This window comes from Delphinus delphis, chromosome 15, assembly GCF_949987515.2.
Source record: "Delphinus delphis chromosome 15, mDelDel1.2, whole genome shotgun sequence".
Taxonomy (NCBI): Eukaryota; Metazoa; Chordata; class Mammalia; order Artiodactyla; family Delphinidae; genus Delphinus; species Delphinus delphis.
In genome coordinates this window covers 56,464,660-56,481,033 of record NC_082697.1, presented here as the reverse complement: position 1 = coordinate 56,481,033, position 16,374 = coordinate 56,464,660, and the positions used below count along the sequence as shown (strand labels likewise).

The window sequence follows — 16,374 nt, the reverse complement described above, 5'->3', positions numbered from 1 at the left end:
GCCTGCGCATCCGGAGCCTGTGCTCTGCAACGGGAGAGGCCACGACAGTGAGAGGCCCGCGTATCGCAAAAAAAAAAAAACAAAAAAAACCCCACTATTACCCTGGTAATCCTTGAATGTATTTTCGTTGTGAAAGATTCTAACACTCCAGATCTATATAGAGCAAACTATGAAGTCCCTCTTCATCCGTTTCCACTATCAACAGTTTGGAGCACACTCTTACTGTCTTTTTTCTTTGCATTTATGTAGATAACGTGCACAGGGCTAATAGCTAACACTAACCGGGCATTTACCACATATCAGGCACTGCCCCAAGCAATCTACATAGCTTAATATATTGAATCTTCACAACAGCCACATGAGGCAAATTCTTTTATCCTCTTTCTTTTACAGAGGGGGAAACTCAGACCCAGAGAAGTGAAGTAACTTCCCCAAAGTCACGCAGCTTCGGAGAGGAGGAGTTGGGATTCAAACTCAGGCAGCCTGGCCCCGAAGTCTATACATGTAACCATGGCATTCTGTTGTCTCTCATATATTTTCTTTTTTCTATAAACGGGGTCATACCTTGTGCATCTTTTGCATCTTGTTTTTTACATTTGATATATTTTAGAGAACATCCCATGTCAGTTCACATAGGACTGCTCCTCTCACTTTAATGGTGGCACAGAACTGCATGGTATTCCACAGACAAAGATGCTATAATATATTTGTTGATTCCTTGTTGATGGACTGTTAGGGTGTTTCCACTCTCTCATTTTTACAAACAACCCTTTCACCGTCATCACTTAAACATGTATCTTTGGATCTTTGGGAACTCATAGCTATTTCTAGAGATTCCTAGAAGTAGGGATTTAAATCTTCAGAAAATATTGTTAGATTGTCTTCCCAAAAGGAAGTCCCAGTTTACACCCCATCATCAGTGTATAAGTCCCTGATCCCCACACTCTTGCCAACACTGGGTGGATATAACTTTCATTTATATTTTCACTGGATGGGGGAGATGGGAAAGTCATGTCTCGCTGGATGTTTTCCTTTGCATTTCCCAGATTGACAGTGAGCTCAGCATCTTTTCTTGCTTTTTTTTTTTTGATTGAAGTATAGTTGATTTACAATGTTGTGTTAATTTCTGCTGTGCAGCAAAGTGACTCAGTTATACACATATATACATATATATATATGTATGTATGTATTCTTTTCCATTATGGTTTATCCCAGGAGATTGGATATAGTTCCCTGCACTATACAGTAGGACCTTGTTGTTTTCAGCATCTTTCCAAATGTGTATAATGACCATTTCTGTATTACCTTCTGTGAATGCCCTGACAGAGTTAATAGGGCTGTGGAAATTTAACGTTTTTTTTTTTTTATGAAATTTAACATTTCTTTCTCTGTGTACCCCAACTCCACCCTGTAGTCACCATTTATGGCTATCCAAATCCTCCTCTTTCCTGTGATGATAGTCCCTGTGTCCCCCTTTTCACCAATCTCCTGTGTGGTCACATTCACAGCCTTTGACCCAAAGGGAGCCAACAGGTCCATCCCCAGGTCATGGTGATGGGTTCAGGGCAGAGCTCACGACCCAAGAAGGGCCAACCAGAGAAAACAAGCCTCCAACCTTGACTTCTTTTCCATCTCTTGGACAGAGAAACTCTGTCTTCCTCTGCATTTGGATCAGTGACATGAGGAATCCAAAGTTGCCAGGGAACCCCAAGAGAAGCAGGAAAATGAAGAAACCACAGAGAAGGCAAAGTGAAGGAAGGCAGAGATTCTGAGTCTGGATGGTATTATTATCTGAGCCCCTGGATCCAGCTTCATCCAAAGTCAACCCATGCCTGAACTTCCCCATCATGTAAGGGAATGGATTTCTTTGTTTTAATTATTATTATTTTTAAAAACAGCTTAGGTTGAGATTGTTGGGTTTTTTGGTTTTGGTTTTTTTCATTTTCACCTTGTAGTGAGTGCTAACTGATCCCCATGTCCAGAAGAAAGAAAACACAGATTTGTATTGAAACAGAGCAGGACCCTATGGCCCTTCCCCCTGGCCCCAAGTCCTCAGCCTGCCTTTTGGCTGTGGAAAAACTTTAGCCAAAGAAAAAGTTTAATTAGAGAAGTGAGAAAACGCAGAAACAAAGGAAAACAGTCCAACAAGACTATATAATAATAGTTGAGTCATTAAGCATAGTCAAGGACTTTTAGTTCCTTCTCAAGAGCTATAGATAATATTCTGAGCCATATCCTGTGAGCTGTCTTACAGATACTGAAACCCCCAACAGGTGGAGAAGTTAACTACATGATGACCAGCCATGACATAAGCTGCCACAATTCTGAGAACTGGCCTCAAGAAATGGAAACAGAGATAGCCTCATCCACCAGAGGGCAGACAGCAGAAGCAAGAAGAACTACAATCCTGCAGCCTGTGGAACAAAAACCATATTCACAGAAAGATAGACAAAATGGAAAGGCAGAGGGCTTTGTACCAGATGAAGGAACAAGATAAAACCCCAGAAAAACAACTAAGTGAAGTGGAGATAGGCAACCTTCCAGAAAAAGAATTCAGAATAATGATAATGAAGATGATCCATGACCTCAGAAAAATAATGGAGGCAAAGATCGAGAAGATGCAAGAAATGTTTAACAAAGACCTAGAAGAATTAAAGAACAAACAAACAGAGATGAACAACACAATAACTGAAATGAAAATTACACTAGAAGGAATCAATAACAGAATAACTGAGGCAGAAGAACAGATAAGTGACCTGGAAGACAGCATGGTGGAATTCACTGCCATGGAACAGAAAAAAGAATGAATAGAAATGAAGACAGCCTAAGAGACCTCTGGGACAACATTAAACGCAACAACATTCGCATTATAGGGGTCCCAGAAGGAGAAGAGAGAGAGAAAGGACCCGAGAAAATACTTGAAGAGATTATAGTCGAAAACTTCCCTACCACGGGAAAGGAAATAGCCACCCAAGTCCAGGAAGTGCAGAGAGTCCCAGGCAGGATAAACCCAAGGAAAAACATGCCGAGACACATGGTAATCAAACTGACAAAAATTAAAGACAAAGAAAAATTATTGAAAGCAACAAGGGAAAAATGACAGGTAACATACAAGGGAACTCCCATAAGGTTAACAGCTGATTTCTCAGCAGAAACTCTACAAGCCAGAAGGGAGTGGCACAATATATTTAAAGTGATGAAAGAGAAGACCTTACAAGCAAGATTACTCTACCTGGCAAGGATCTCATTCAGATTCGATGGAGAAATCAAAAGCTTTACAGACAAGCAAAAGCTAAGAGAATTCAGCACCACCAAACCAGCTCTACAACAAATGCTAAAGGAACTTCTCTAAGTGGGAAACACAAGAGAAGAAAAGGACCTACAAAAACAAACCTATAACAATTAAGAAAATGGTAATAGGAACATGCATATTGATAATTACCTTAAATGTGAATGGATTAAATGCTCCAACCAAAAGACAGAAGCTCCCTGATTGGATACAAAAACAAGACCCATATATATGCTGTCTACAAGAGACCCACTTCAGACCTAGGGATACATACAACTGAAAGTGAGGGGTTGGAAAAAGATATTCCATGCAAATGGAAAGCAAAAGAAAGCTGGAGTAGCAATACTCATATCAGATAAATAGAATTTAAAATAAAGAATGTTACAAGAGACAAGGAACTACATAATGATCAATGGATCAATCCAAGAAGAAGATATAACAATTATAAATTATGTGCACCCAACACAGGAGCACATCAATACATAAGGCAACTGCTAACAGCTATAAAAGAGGAAATCGACAGTAACACAATAATAGTGGGGGACTTTAACACCTCACTTACACCAATGGACAGATTATCCAGACAGAAAATTAATAAGGAAACACAAGCTTCAAATGACACAATAGAACAGATAGATTTAATTGATATTTATAGGACATTCCATCCAAAAAACAGCATATTACACTCCCTTCTCAAGTGCACATGGAACATTCTCCAGGATAGATCACATCTTGGGTCACAAATCAAGCCTCGGTAAATTTAAGAAAATTGAAATCATATCAAGCGTGTTTTCCAACCACAACGCTATGAGATAAGAAATCAATTACAGGGAAAAAAATGTAAAAAACACAAGCACATGGAGGCTACACAATACGTTACTAAATAACCAAGAGATCACTGAAGAAATCAAAGAGGAAATAAAAAAGTACCTAGACACATATTACAAAGAAAACACGACGATCCAAAACCTATGGGGTGCAGCAAAAATAGTTCTAAGATGGAAGTTTATAGCAATACAAGCCTACCTCAAAAAACAAGAATCTCAAATAAACAATCTAACCTTACACCTAAAGCAATTAGAGAAAGAAGAACAAAAAAAACCCAAAGTTAGCAGAAGGAAAGAAATCATACAGATCAGAAATAAATGAAAAAGAAATGAAGGAAACAGTAGCAAAGATCAATAAAACTAAAAGCTTGTTCTTTGAGAAGATAAACAAAATTGAAAAACCATTAGCCAGACTCATCAAGGAAAAAAGGGAGAAGACTCAAATCAACAATATTAGAAATGAGAAAGGAGAAGTAACAACTGACACTGCAGAAATAAAAACGATCATGAGAGATTACTACAAGCAACTATATGCCAATAAAGTGGACAACCCGGAAGAAATGGACAAATTCTTAGAAAAGCACAATGCTCTGAGACTGAACCAGGAAGAAATAGAAAATATGAACAGACTGATCACAAGTAATGAAATTGAAACTGTGATTAAAAATCTTCCAACAAACAAAAGTCCAGGACCACATGGCTTCACAGGTGAATTCTATCAAACATTTAGAGAAGAGCTAAGACCCATCCTTCTCAAACTCTTCCAAAAAATTGCAGAGGAAGGAACACTCCCAAACTCATTCTATGAGGCCACCATCACCCTGATATCAAAACCAAATATACTATAAAAAAAAAGAAAATTACAGATCAATATCACTGATGAATATAGATGCAAAAATCCTCAACAAAATACTAGCAAACAGAATCCAACAACACATTAAAAGGATCATACACCACAATCAAGTGGGATTTATCCCAGGGATGCAAGGATTCTTCAATATACGCAAATCAATCCACGTGATACACCATATTAACAAATTGAAGAATAAAAACCATATGATCATCTCAATAGATGCAGAAAAAGCTTTTGACAAAATTCAATACCAATTTATGATAAAAACTCTCCAAAAAGTGGGCATAGAGGGAACCTACCTTAACATAATAGAGGCTGTATATGACAAACCCACAGCAAACATCATTCTCAATGGTGAAAAACTGAAAGCATTTCCTCTAAGATCAGGAACAAGGTAAGGATGTCCACTATTGCCACTATTATTCAACATAGTTTTGGAAGTCCTAGCCATGGCAATCAGAGAAGAAAAAGAAATAAAAGGAATACAAATTGGAAAAGAAGAAGTAAAACTGTCACGGTTTGCAGATGACATGATACTATACATAGAGAGTCCTAAAGATGCCACCAGAAAACTACTAGATCTAATCAATGAATTTGGTGAAGTTGCAGGATACAAAATTAATGCACAGATATCTCTTGCATTCCTATACACTAACAACAAAAGATCAGAAACAGTTATTAAGGAAACAATCTCATTCACCATTGCAACAAAAAGAATAAAATATCTAGGAATAAACCTACCTAAGGAGGTAAAAGACCTATACTCAGAAAACTATAAGACACTGATGAAAGAAATCAAAGATGACACAAACAGATGGAGAGATATACCATGTTCTTGGATTGGAAGAATCAATATTGTGAAAATGACTATACTACCCAAAGCAATCTACAGGTTCAATGCAATCCCTATCAAATTACCAGTGGCATTTTTTACAGAACTAGAACAAAAAGATCTTAAAATTTATATGGAGACACAGAAGACGCTGAAGAGCCAAAGTAGTCTTGAGGGAGAAAAACGGAGCTGGAGTAATCGACTCTCTGACTTCAACCTATAATACAAAGCTACAGTAATCAAGACAATATGGTACTGGCACAAAAACAGAAACATAGATCAATGGAACAGGATAGAAAGACCAGAGATAAACCCATGCACCTATGGTCAACTAATCTATGACAAGGGAGGCAAGGATATACAATGGAGAAAAGACAGTCTCTTCAATAAGTGGTGATGGGAAAACCGGACAGCTACATGTAGAAGAATGAAATTAGAACACTCCCTAACACCATCCACAAAAATAAACTCAAAATGGATTAGAGGCCTAAATGTAAGACTGGACACTATAAAACTTTTAGAGGAAAACATAGGAAAAACACTCTTTGACATAAATCACAGCAAGATTTTTTTTGATCCACCTCCTAGAGTAATGGAAATAAAAACAAAAATAAACAAATGGGACCTAATGAAACTTAAAAGCTTTTGCAAAGCAAAGGAAACTACAGACAAAACGAAAAGACAACCCTCAGAATGGGAGAAAATATTTGCAAATGAATCAATGGACAAAGGACTAATCTCCAAAATATATAAACAGCTCATGTAGCTCAATATCAAAAAAACAAACAACCCAGTCCAAAAATGGGCAGAAGACCTAAATAGACATTTCTCCAAAGAAAACATACAGATGGCCAAGAAGCACATGAAAAGCTGCTCAACATCACTAATTATTAGAGAAATGCAAATCAAAATTACAATGAGGTATCACCTCACACCAGTTAGAATGGGCATCATGAGAAAATCTACAAACAACAAATGCTGGAGAGGGTGTGGAGAAAAGGGAGCCCTCCTGCACTGTTGGTGGGAATGTAAATTGATACAGCCACTATGGAGAACAGTATGAGGTTCCTTAAAAAACAAAAAATAGAACTACCATATGACCCAGAAATCCCACTCCTGGGCATATACCCAGAGAAAACCATAATTAAAAAAGACACATGCACCCCAATGTTCACTGCAAGACTATTTACAATAGCCAGGTCATGGAAGCAACCTAAATGCCCATCGACAGACGAATGGATAAAGAAGATATGGTATATATATACAATGGAATATTATTCAGCCATAAAAAGGAATGAATTTTGGTCATTTGTAGAGACGTGGATGGATCTAGAGACTGTCATACAGAGTGAAGTAAGTCAGAAAGAGAAAAACAAATATCGTGTATTAACGCATATATATGGAACCTAGAAAAATGCTACAGATGAACCAGTTTGCAGGGCAGAAATAGAGACACAGATGTAGAGAACAAACGTATGGACACCAAGGGGGGAAAGTGGCAGGGGCGGGGAGGTGTGTGGGATGAATTGGGAGATTGGGATTGACATATATACACTAATATGTATAAAATAGATAACTAATAAGAAACTGCTGTATAAAAAATAAATAAAATAAAATTCAGAAAAAAAAAAGAAATGGAAACAAACCAACGCTGGAACTGAAGATTAACTGTACTTACAACAGTCAGGATGACACTGGTCAGACCACCGATGACCAATTTCAAGATGACTGTCAGAGCTGACTGTGCTGTTTCTGCATGTAGCCCTCTCCCTTCACCTATAAAAGCTCTTACCCCCAGATTTTCACAGGAGAGGAATGGGGAAGGAGCTGGCCTTTGGACAGGCGTCCACTGCCCCCACCCCCAGTTGCCCTCATCCAAAATAAAGCAGAGTTTCCTTTCCACCACCCTTGCCTTTTTATTGGCTTTTGGGCAACGAGTAGCCTGACCCCACTTTTGGTTACAATATTCAGCCAAACTTGGCTCTCAAGCCTGAGGGCCCATAGATGTGCTTCTAGACCTGCCCAGGTGTTAAGTATGATTTTTTTTAACGCTAAAGCAGACGAGCTTGAGCCGTCGCCCCGCCCTCTCCCTCTCTCTCTTTCTGCTGGTGGATTCTGGAGAAGATGCGCAGAAAGGGCACCTCGCAAGGGGAAAGAAAAGAAGGAAGAACAGATCATCAGCCTCGGCCCTCAGGTGGCTGAGCGAGAAAATGCATTTGGTGTGTGCCACCTTTTTGCATCCTTCAATGACACTTTTGTCCATGTCACCGACCTTTCTGGCAAGGAAGCTATCTGCCGTGTAACTGGTGGGATGAAGGTGAAGGCTGACTGAGATGAGTCATCCCCATATGCTGCCACGTTGGCTGCCTAGGATGTAACCCAGAGGTGCAAGGAGCTGGGCATCACTGCCCTCCACATCAAACTCCGGGCCACAGGAGGAAATAGGACCAAGACTCCTGGACCGGGGGCCCAGTCAGCCCTCAGAGCCCTCACCCGCTCAGGAACAAAGATTGGGCGGATTGAGGATGTCACCCCCATCTCCTCCGACAGTACCCGCAGGAACGGGGGGTCTCCGTGGTCGCTCTCTGTGAGAAGGACTCCTCAAATTATTGTTTTCTGTTAATAAATTGCCTTGATGTAAGCTCAAAATACGAAAATGCTAAAGCAAACGGAAGGCATATGTCCCACTGTTTTGGAAGGAAGCAAGGTAGGCACAGAAAAGACAATGCCTGGCCCTCCGATCCTCGGAGACTTTTTATTTTATTTTATTTTTATTTTTTTACTTTTTTGCGGTACGCGGGCCTCTCATTGCTGTGGCCTCTCCCGTTGCGGAGCACAGGCTCCGGACGCGCAGGCTCAACGGCCATGGCTCACGGGCCCAGCCGCTCCGCGGCATGTGGGATCTTCCCGGACCGGGACACGAACCCACGTGCCCTGCATCGGCAGGCGGACTGTCAACTACTGCGCCACCAGGGAAGCCCGGAGACTTTATTTTAAAAGAAGAAGAAGGAGGAGGAGGAAGCTTTGTGATCTGAGCAAACGGCATGGGCGGGAGGAAGGAACAGACGGTCTCGTTACTTTTTGTTTGACTCACGTTTTCTTGCATGGGGGGGCGCGCGGGCAAGGGTGATAAGAGGGCTGGTGGCTCTCCTTTGTGGGAAGAACCACAGCTGTCACCGAGAGAGGCTTTTACACACTCCGTGAACAATTGCCTTTGAATTCTAATGTTTATTTTCCAAATAAAAATAACTGGTCTTGAGATTAGTCAGAAGTCCCCAGACTGGGAGAGAGGAGGCTGCTAGCCACTGGTAATGCTGGAGTTTCACCAGAAGGCGAGAGCGGGGAAGGGTGGAGGGTGAGTGAAAAGAGGTTGGGACTCCCAATGTCAAACCCTGACTCTCCCACTTACCAGCTGCTCTGGTTGCTATGACTGCAACACAAAGTACCCCCCAAACTTATTGCCATAAAACAACCATTTATTTTGCTTACAGATGCCGTGGATCAGGAACTCAGGCAGAGCACATCAGTCAGGATGGCTTGTCTCTGCTCATCCTTATCTGAGGCCTCAGCTGGAAGATCCAAAGGTCAGAAGCTGGATCATCTGAAGGCTCCCTCCCTCACACATGGGGAGGTTCATGCTGCTTGTAGGCTGGGCCTCTCCAAGTGCTTGGCTTGGGCTTCCTCACAGCATGGCCGCTGGGTTCCAGGACCAAGCATCCTCAGAGAGAAAGGCAGCTGGAAGTTGTATCACCATTCATGACCTAGTTTTGGGAGCTACCTAGAGTCACTTCCCCCATATCCTATTCATTGAGGCAGTCACAAGGTCCTGCCCAAATTCAGATAGAGGAGTAATAGATTCTGCTTCTGCCTTTGGACCCTGAAGGTGGTTCCCAAACCTTCTTTGTGCAGTTCTCCCAACTAACGGTGTTTTCTTTAAAAAAATTTTTTTAGGGTTTCCCTTGTGGCGCAGTGGTTGAGAGTCCGCCTGCTGATGCAGGGGACACGGGTTCGTGCCCCGGTCCGGGAGGATCCCACATGCCACGGAGCGGCTGGGCCCGTGAGCCATGGCTGCTGAGCCTGCGCGTCCAGAGCCTGTGCTCCGCAACGGGAGAGGCCACCGCAGTGAGAGGCCCGCGTACCGCAAAAAATAAATAAATAAATAATAAAATAAAATAAAATAATAAAAAAAATTTTTTAGAGTATAGTTGATTTACAATGTTGTGTTAGTTTCTGGTGTACAGCAAATTGACTCAGTTATACACATACATATATCCATTCTTTTTCAGATTCTTTTCTCATATAGGTTATTACAGAATATTGAGTAGAGTTCCCTGTGCTATACAGTAGGTCCTTGTTGGTTATCTATCTTCTACATAGTAGTGTGTTTATGTTTATCCCAAGCTCCTGATTTATCCCTCCCCCATATGTTTTCCCTTTGGTAACCATAAGTTTGTTTTCAATATCTGTAAGTCTGAAAACTATGGAACGTTTCATGAATTTGCGAGTTATCCTTGTTCAGGGGCCATGTTAATCTTCTCCACGTCATTCCAATTTTACTGTATGTGCTGCTGAAGTGAGCACCTAACTGTGTTTTCTGGTTAAACATTATTTTCAAATTAATTTGACAAAGATAAAGTAGGAGTTATTGTTAAAACAAACAAAAATACCGAAGAGAATAAGTTCAAAAAAAGCAATCCCCTTGCAGTGACCAATCCCACCATAATGTGATAAGACCATTAACTGGTATATATTCTTCTTCTATACACGTTTGATAATTTGTACACAATATATGCTCTACAAAAATGAATGCATGGACAGGGTGTGTTTTCCAACAGTGAGTTCATGTGGTACGAACCCTTTTACTACCTGCCGTATTCAGTTAACATAGCTGGGAGATGAGATGAGAGCTGATGCCAGGACCACTATCATGTGCAAATGCAGAGGGCATCTTCATAGAGGACAGTGTGAATGGGTTGGAGAGGAAGCATCACAAGGAATGCCCAGGCCGTGAAGCTTCAGCACTGTGGACAGGGGCACAGCTCTCCCCTCCACCCCTGGCAGTAAGCATTTAGGTTTATGGTAGATGCAAAGATGACTTTGCCCTCAGGGTATTCACAGTCCTATGGGAGAGTCAGCTTTGTGGTTGAATAATAATTTAATACTGACATATCAAGATAAAACAGAAATAACAATTATCATTAACATTCACTGAGGACTTCCCTGGTGGAGCAGTGGTTAAGAATCTGCCTGCCAGTGCAGGGGACACGGGTTCGATCCCTGGTCCGGGAAGATCCCACGTGCCGCGGAGCAACTAAGCCCAAGAGCCACAACTACGGAGCCTGAGCTCTAGAACCCGTGAGCCACAACTAATAAGCCTGCGTGCCCGTGCTCCACAGCAAGAGAAGCCACCGCAATGAGAAGCCCGCGCACTGCAACAAAGAGTAGCCCCCACTCGCTGCAACTAGAAGAAGCCTGCGCGCAGCAGTGAAGACCCAAAACAGCCAAAATAAATAAAAATTAAAAAAAAATTCCTGTGCTAAGCACTTTGCTTGCATTATCTGAGTTAATCCTCATCACCACACTATGATGGAGATAATTATATGATCCTGTTTTACAGATGAAGATGCTGAAGCTCAGAAAGATGAACTGACGGGAGTGAAAGGTCATGACCTTACAAATGCACAGGGAAAGCCTCTAGAAGTGGTGTTTGGGTGGCAAAAGCCTGTGGCTGGGTATGACTTTCAGCTAACTGGCCTTGGGGGGTAAAGCACATGCTAAGAGAGGGTGTGCCTTGCTGTTGGGCTGTTTATTTATTTACGTCACAATAAGGAGGTGCTGCTAAATCTCGCTCACCTACTTACTGCACTCGAGAACCACAAACGCGTGTCTCCTGGCCTGCCAGCTGTGGTTGTAATGTTCCAGAGGGCCACGGCCACGTCTTGTATTGCCTTTGTGTCTGTGGAAGTGTCTAGAGCAGGACCTGCACTTGTTCAGAGGTGCCCCTAGGGCTTGCTGCTTTACTTCCCAGACAGGACTTCTGCTGGCTCCCTCCCGCCCCCTGCTGTCTGCTTTCCATACTACAGCCAGCATCCTCTAACAGATGCGTATCTGACCCTCCTTGGATGCCCCTTTGAGGCAGCCCACCGCTCTTGGGGTGTGGTGAATGCTCCTCGATGCCCCACACCTGGCTTCCAGTCCCCTCTTTGTGCATGGACCCTGCTGACCACCCCAGCTCCCATTTTTGCTCTGATAACCTGCACTTTACAGCGTGGCCATGCCAAGCGGCTGTAGGCACCTCCTTCCTCCTCAGGTCAGCCTGTCTCCTGAGAGGGAGGCATGCTCCACAGGAACCAGGGCTGCTCTCTGCAGCTCCTGGCAGGGCTCCTGCTCATCACACTGAGGACCTTTCGTCATCCTCACCATCCGCATCAATAGTGGTAGGACATTACTCTGCGGATGCCTTCCCAGAGCTACACATCACTCCCCAGGAGGCTCTGAAACACAGCTTTGCTTACTTTGTTGAATCAGTTCCCTGGAGGAACTGGGGGTGCCTCAGGACTCTGGAGACTCCAGTGTCCTATCCTTTCTTTCTCCTCCCCCTTGCAAAAGTGTCTCCCAGCCTGTCTCTACAGAGAAAGTCAATCCTTGGAGACCTCAGGCTATCGTCTAGGGCCTGCAGCATGGCTGTGAAGAGCTGAGCCCAAGTCCAAGGTGGAGAGAACCACAGCAAATAGCAGACCTATCCCTACCTAAGCAAGAAAACAAGCAGAACACAATTGGAACTATACGCACCGTCTTAATCTGTCTGGGCTCTTGTAACAAAAATACCATAGACTGGGGGGCTTAGACAACAATCATTTATTTCTCACAGTACTGGAGGCTGGAAGTCCAAGGTCAAGATGTTAGCAGATCTGCTATCTCGTGAGGCCCTGCTTCCTTGTTTGCAGATGGCTGTCTTCTCACTGTGTCCTCACATGGGCAGGAATAATGAACACTCTGGGATCTCTCTTTTTTTTTTTAATATTTACTTATTTGGTTGCGCTGGGTCTTAGTTGCTGCAGGCGGGCTCCTTAGTTGCAGCTCACTGGTTCCTTAGTTGCAGCACGCAGGCTCCTTAGTCGTGGCATGCAAACTCTTCGCTGAGGCACGCGTGTGGGATCTAGTTCCCTGACCAGGGATCAAACCCAGGCCCCCTGCATTGGGAGCACAGAGTCTTAACCACTGCGCCAGCAGGGAAGTCCTCGGGACTCTTTAATAAGGACACTAATCCTACTCGGTGAGGGCTCCACCCTCATGACCTAATCACCTCCCAAATGCCCCATCTCCAAATACCATCACATTGTGAGGGAGGATTTCAACATATTAATCTGAGAGGGTGGGGTGGTTGGACACAAACATTCAGTCCCTACCAGGCACCTTGGAGAATCTCTTGTCTCTTTGTGGAAGACAAAAGCCTGTTTCCTGTAGGGACTTGTTAAACTTTGTCATCAAAAAGCTATAGTTAGGGCTTCCCTGGTGGCACGGTGGTTGGGAGTCCACTTGCCGATGCAGGGGACACAGGTTTGTGCCCCGGTCCGGGAAGATCCCACATGCCGCGGAGCGGCTGGGCCCGTGAGCCATGGCCGCTGAGACTGCGCATCCAGAGCCTGTGCTCTGCAACGGGAGAGGTCACAGCAGTGAGAGGCCCGCGTACCGGAAAAAAAAAAAAAAAAAAAAAAGCTATAGTTAGATGTTCCACATCATCAGACATCAGGGAACTGCAACCCCAAAGCACAGTGAGATGCCACTTCACAGCCACTAGGATGGCTATAATAAAAAAATTTTAGGGAATTCCCTGGTGGTCCAGTGGTTAGGACTTGGGGTTTTTCACTGCCAAGGTTGCAAGTTCAAGCCTGGTTGGGGAGCTAAGATCCCACTAGCCATGTGGCATGGCCAAAAAGAAAAAAATAATTAATTAATCAATTGAAGAACAGAGGTTTTGTGTGTGTGTATCATTTCAACAAATACTTGGTTTTTTTAAAGTTATTAATGAGATATTTTATGCTCTTTTTTTTTCATATCAAGTCTTGAAATCCTATGAGCATTTTACACTGTCAGCACATCACAAGTCGGGGACCCCACATATTTCATTATTTATTTATTTGTTTTGATTTTTTGGCTGGACTGTGCAGCACATGGGATCTTAGGTCCCCAACCAGGGATCGAGCCCCACTCTCCCTGCAGTGGAAGCGTGGAGTCTTAACCACTGGACCAACCAGGGAAGTCACACACACACACATTTTATTTTATTTATTTATTTTTTTGCGGTACGCGGGCCTCTCACTGTTATGGCCTCTCCCGTTGCGGAGCACAGGCTCCGGACGCGCAGGCTCAGTGGCCATGAATCACGGGCCCAGACACTCCGCGGCATGTGGGATCTTCCCAGACCGGGGCACGAATCCGTGTCCCCTGCATCGGCAGGCGGACTCTCAACCACTGCGCCACCAGGGAAGCCCCTCAAAGGATTTTTTAAAATTTATTTATTTTATTTTTGGCTGCGTTGGGTCTCTGTTGCTGCACGTGGGCTTTCTCTAGTTGCGGTGAGCGGGGGTTACTCTTTGTTGCGGTGCATGGGCTTCTCATTGCGGTGGCTTCTCTTGTTGCAGAGCATGGACTCTAGGCACGCGGGCTTCAGTAGTCGTGGCACATGGGCTCAGTAGTTGTGGCTCGCGGGCTCAGTAGCTGTGGCACACGGGCTTAGTTGCTCCGCGGCACGTGGGATCTTCCTGGACCAGGGAGCAAGACCGTGTCCCCTGCATCGGCAGGCGGACCCTCAACCATTGCGCCACCAGGGAAGCCCCCACACACACATTTTAAAGCCCTATATTAACTACATGTGGCTGACTGCTCCCATATTAGTTCTCAACAGGAAGTTACCCCCCTCCCAGGGAAACATTTGGGAAATTTAAGGAGCTCTTCTTGTTTCCACAATTATTGGGGAGCTCCTGGAATTGAGTGGGCAACAGCCAGACATGCTAACTCTCCTGCAATGCATGGGACAGTGCTGTCAAGTGAAGAATTGTCCCGTGTCCCCGCTGTGACTTTTGAATCTTCCACTGAACATTCACAAAGGTGGTAAAACAAACAAACAAAAAACTTGTAGGCTCTGAACCTACCTCTCTGTTTTATGTATAATCACAAAGGGCCTTTTGTACTATTTTGTTATACCCTGAATATTCCAAGAAGTTAGCTACCCTGTAAATCCTAGGAAGATCATGATTTGCTTGGTTCGGAATTTTACCAAGAGTCATGTACCATCTGGGAAATTCACATCCTCAAATGTGATATCTGTGTGGCTGCACAGCGCAACCCTATCAATTTGCATTTTTAGCATCTGCCTGCGAAAGTCTCCCAGAGTACTTGTGCCTAAGCATTTACTTATAGAAATGGATGTTATTTTATTATAAATGATTTTCTTTATATTTTTCCTTTTTTTTATATACATATTTTTCCTTTTTAAAATACAGTTGGAGAGGGGGGAACTTCCCTGGTGGGTCAGTGGTTAAGACTCCGAGCTTCCACTGCAAGTGGTACAGGTTCAAACCCCTGTTGGGGAACTAATATCCTGCATGCCACACAGTGCAGCCAAAAAAAAAAAAAAAAAAAAAAAACCAAACACAGGAAGAAGAATAAAATAAAATACAGTTGGGGCATGGTATTCATTTTTGTAAATTATGTGCGGAAAGAGGCTACATTGTCCATGAATTTTCTTTCGGTAAAGTGAGGTCATGAAATTTTTGTATTAAAACGGAGCTTTGGGTGTAATGGTTTGTCTGCAGGACCCAGGCCCTGACCCAGCCCAGCTCTCATGTTGCTTTGAGGGACTGAACTGTCTTTTCACCACCTGGCGTTTCTAGGGCATCTCCTGATGACACACTTTGATTGTGTGTCCCAAACCCTAAAGGATCTGGGAAAAGTAGCCAGAACCAGGTCAAGAAGGGCCTTAACTGCCATCCTAAGGGCTTTGAACTTAATCCTAAAGGCAAAGGAAGCCAGCGAACGGTGGCTATTTGTTCTGTGTTTTATTGCAAAACTTCCACGCCCAAAGTAGCTCTTCAATTTTTCCCACATATTTAATAAAGCCTTCATGTTGAAATCATTTTAGAGTTCCAAGAATTTGCAGACGTGGTATAGAGAGCTCTCATCCACCTTTCACCCAGCTTCCCCTAGTGACAACATTTTACATAAACAAATAGAGCCCATTATCAAAACCAGGAAATTAACATTGGTATAGTGCTATTCACTAAACTCCAAGCCCCATTCACTTTCACCAGTTTTTACAGGCACTGGGTGTGAATGTGTGTGTGTGTGTAATACTATGAAATTTTATTACATGTGTCTAGATTCGTGTAACCACCACCACAACAGGATACAAAACGGTCCCAACACTACAGTGTGTGTTTAACAACTGTGTACTTTACTAATGTGAAGGTAATTTTGCATTATTTGGTAAGTATTCACAGTGGATCATTGTATAGTTTATACAAACAAGGAAGGGGAAAAAATGACAGGACACTTCCCTTTTTATTTCCTT

At 43.1% G+C, this 16,374-nt stretch overlaps 1 non-coding gene and 1 pseudogene across 1 annotated transcript; one reads left to right on the top strand and one right to left on the bottom strand.

The window, feature by feature from the left end:
• The first annotated feature begins 7,836 nt into the window (after nt 1-7,836).
• Nucleotides 7,837-12,092, top strand: LOC132437670 (small ribosomal subunit protein uS11-like; annotated as a pseudogene).
• On the bottom strand, nt 10,276-10,382 carry LOC132439075 (U6 spliceosomal RNA). The gene has a single exon (XR_009522304.1). It is a non-coding gene; the product is annotated as a U6 spliceosomal RNA (small nuclear RNA).
• Nucleotides 12,093-16,374: the final 4,282 nt, after the last annotated feature.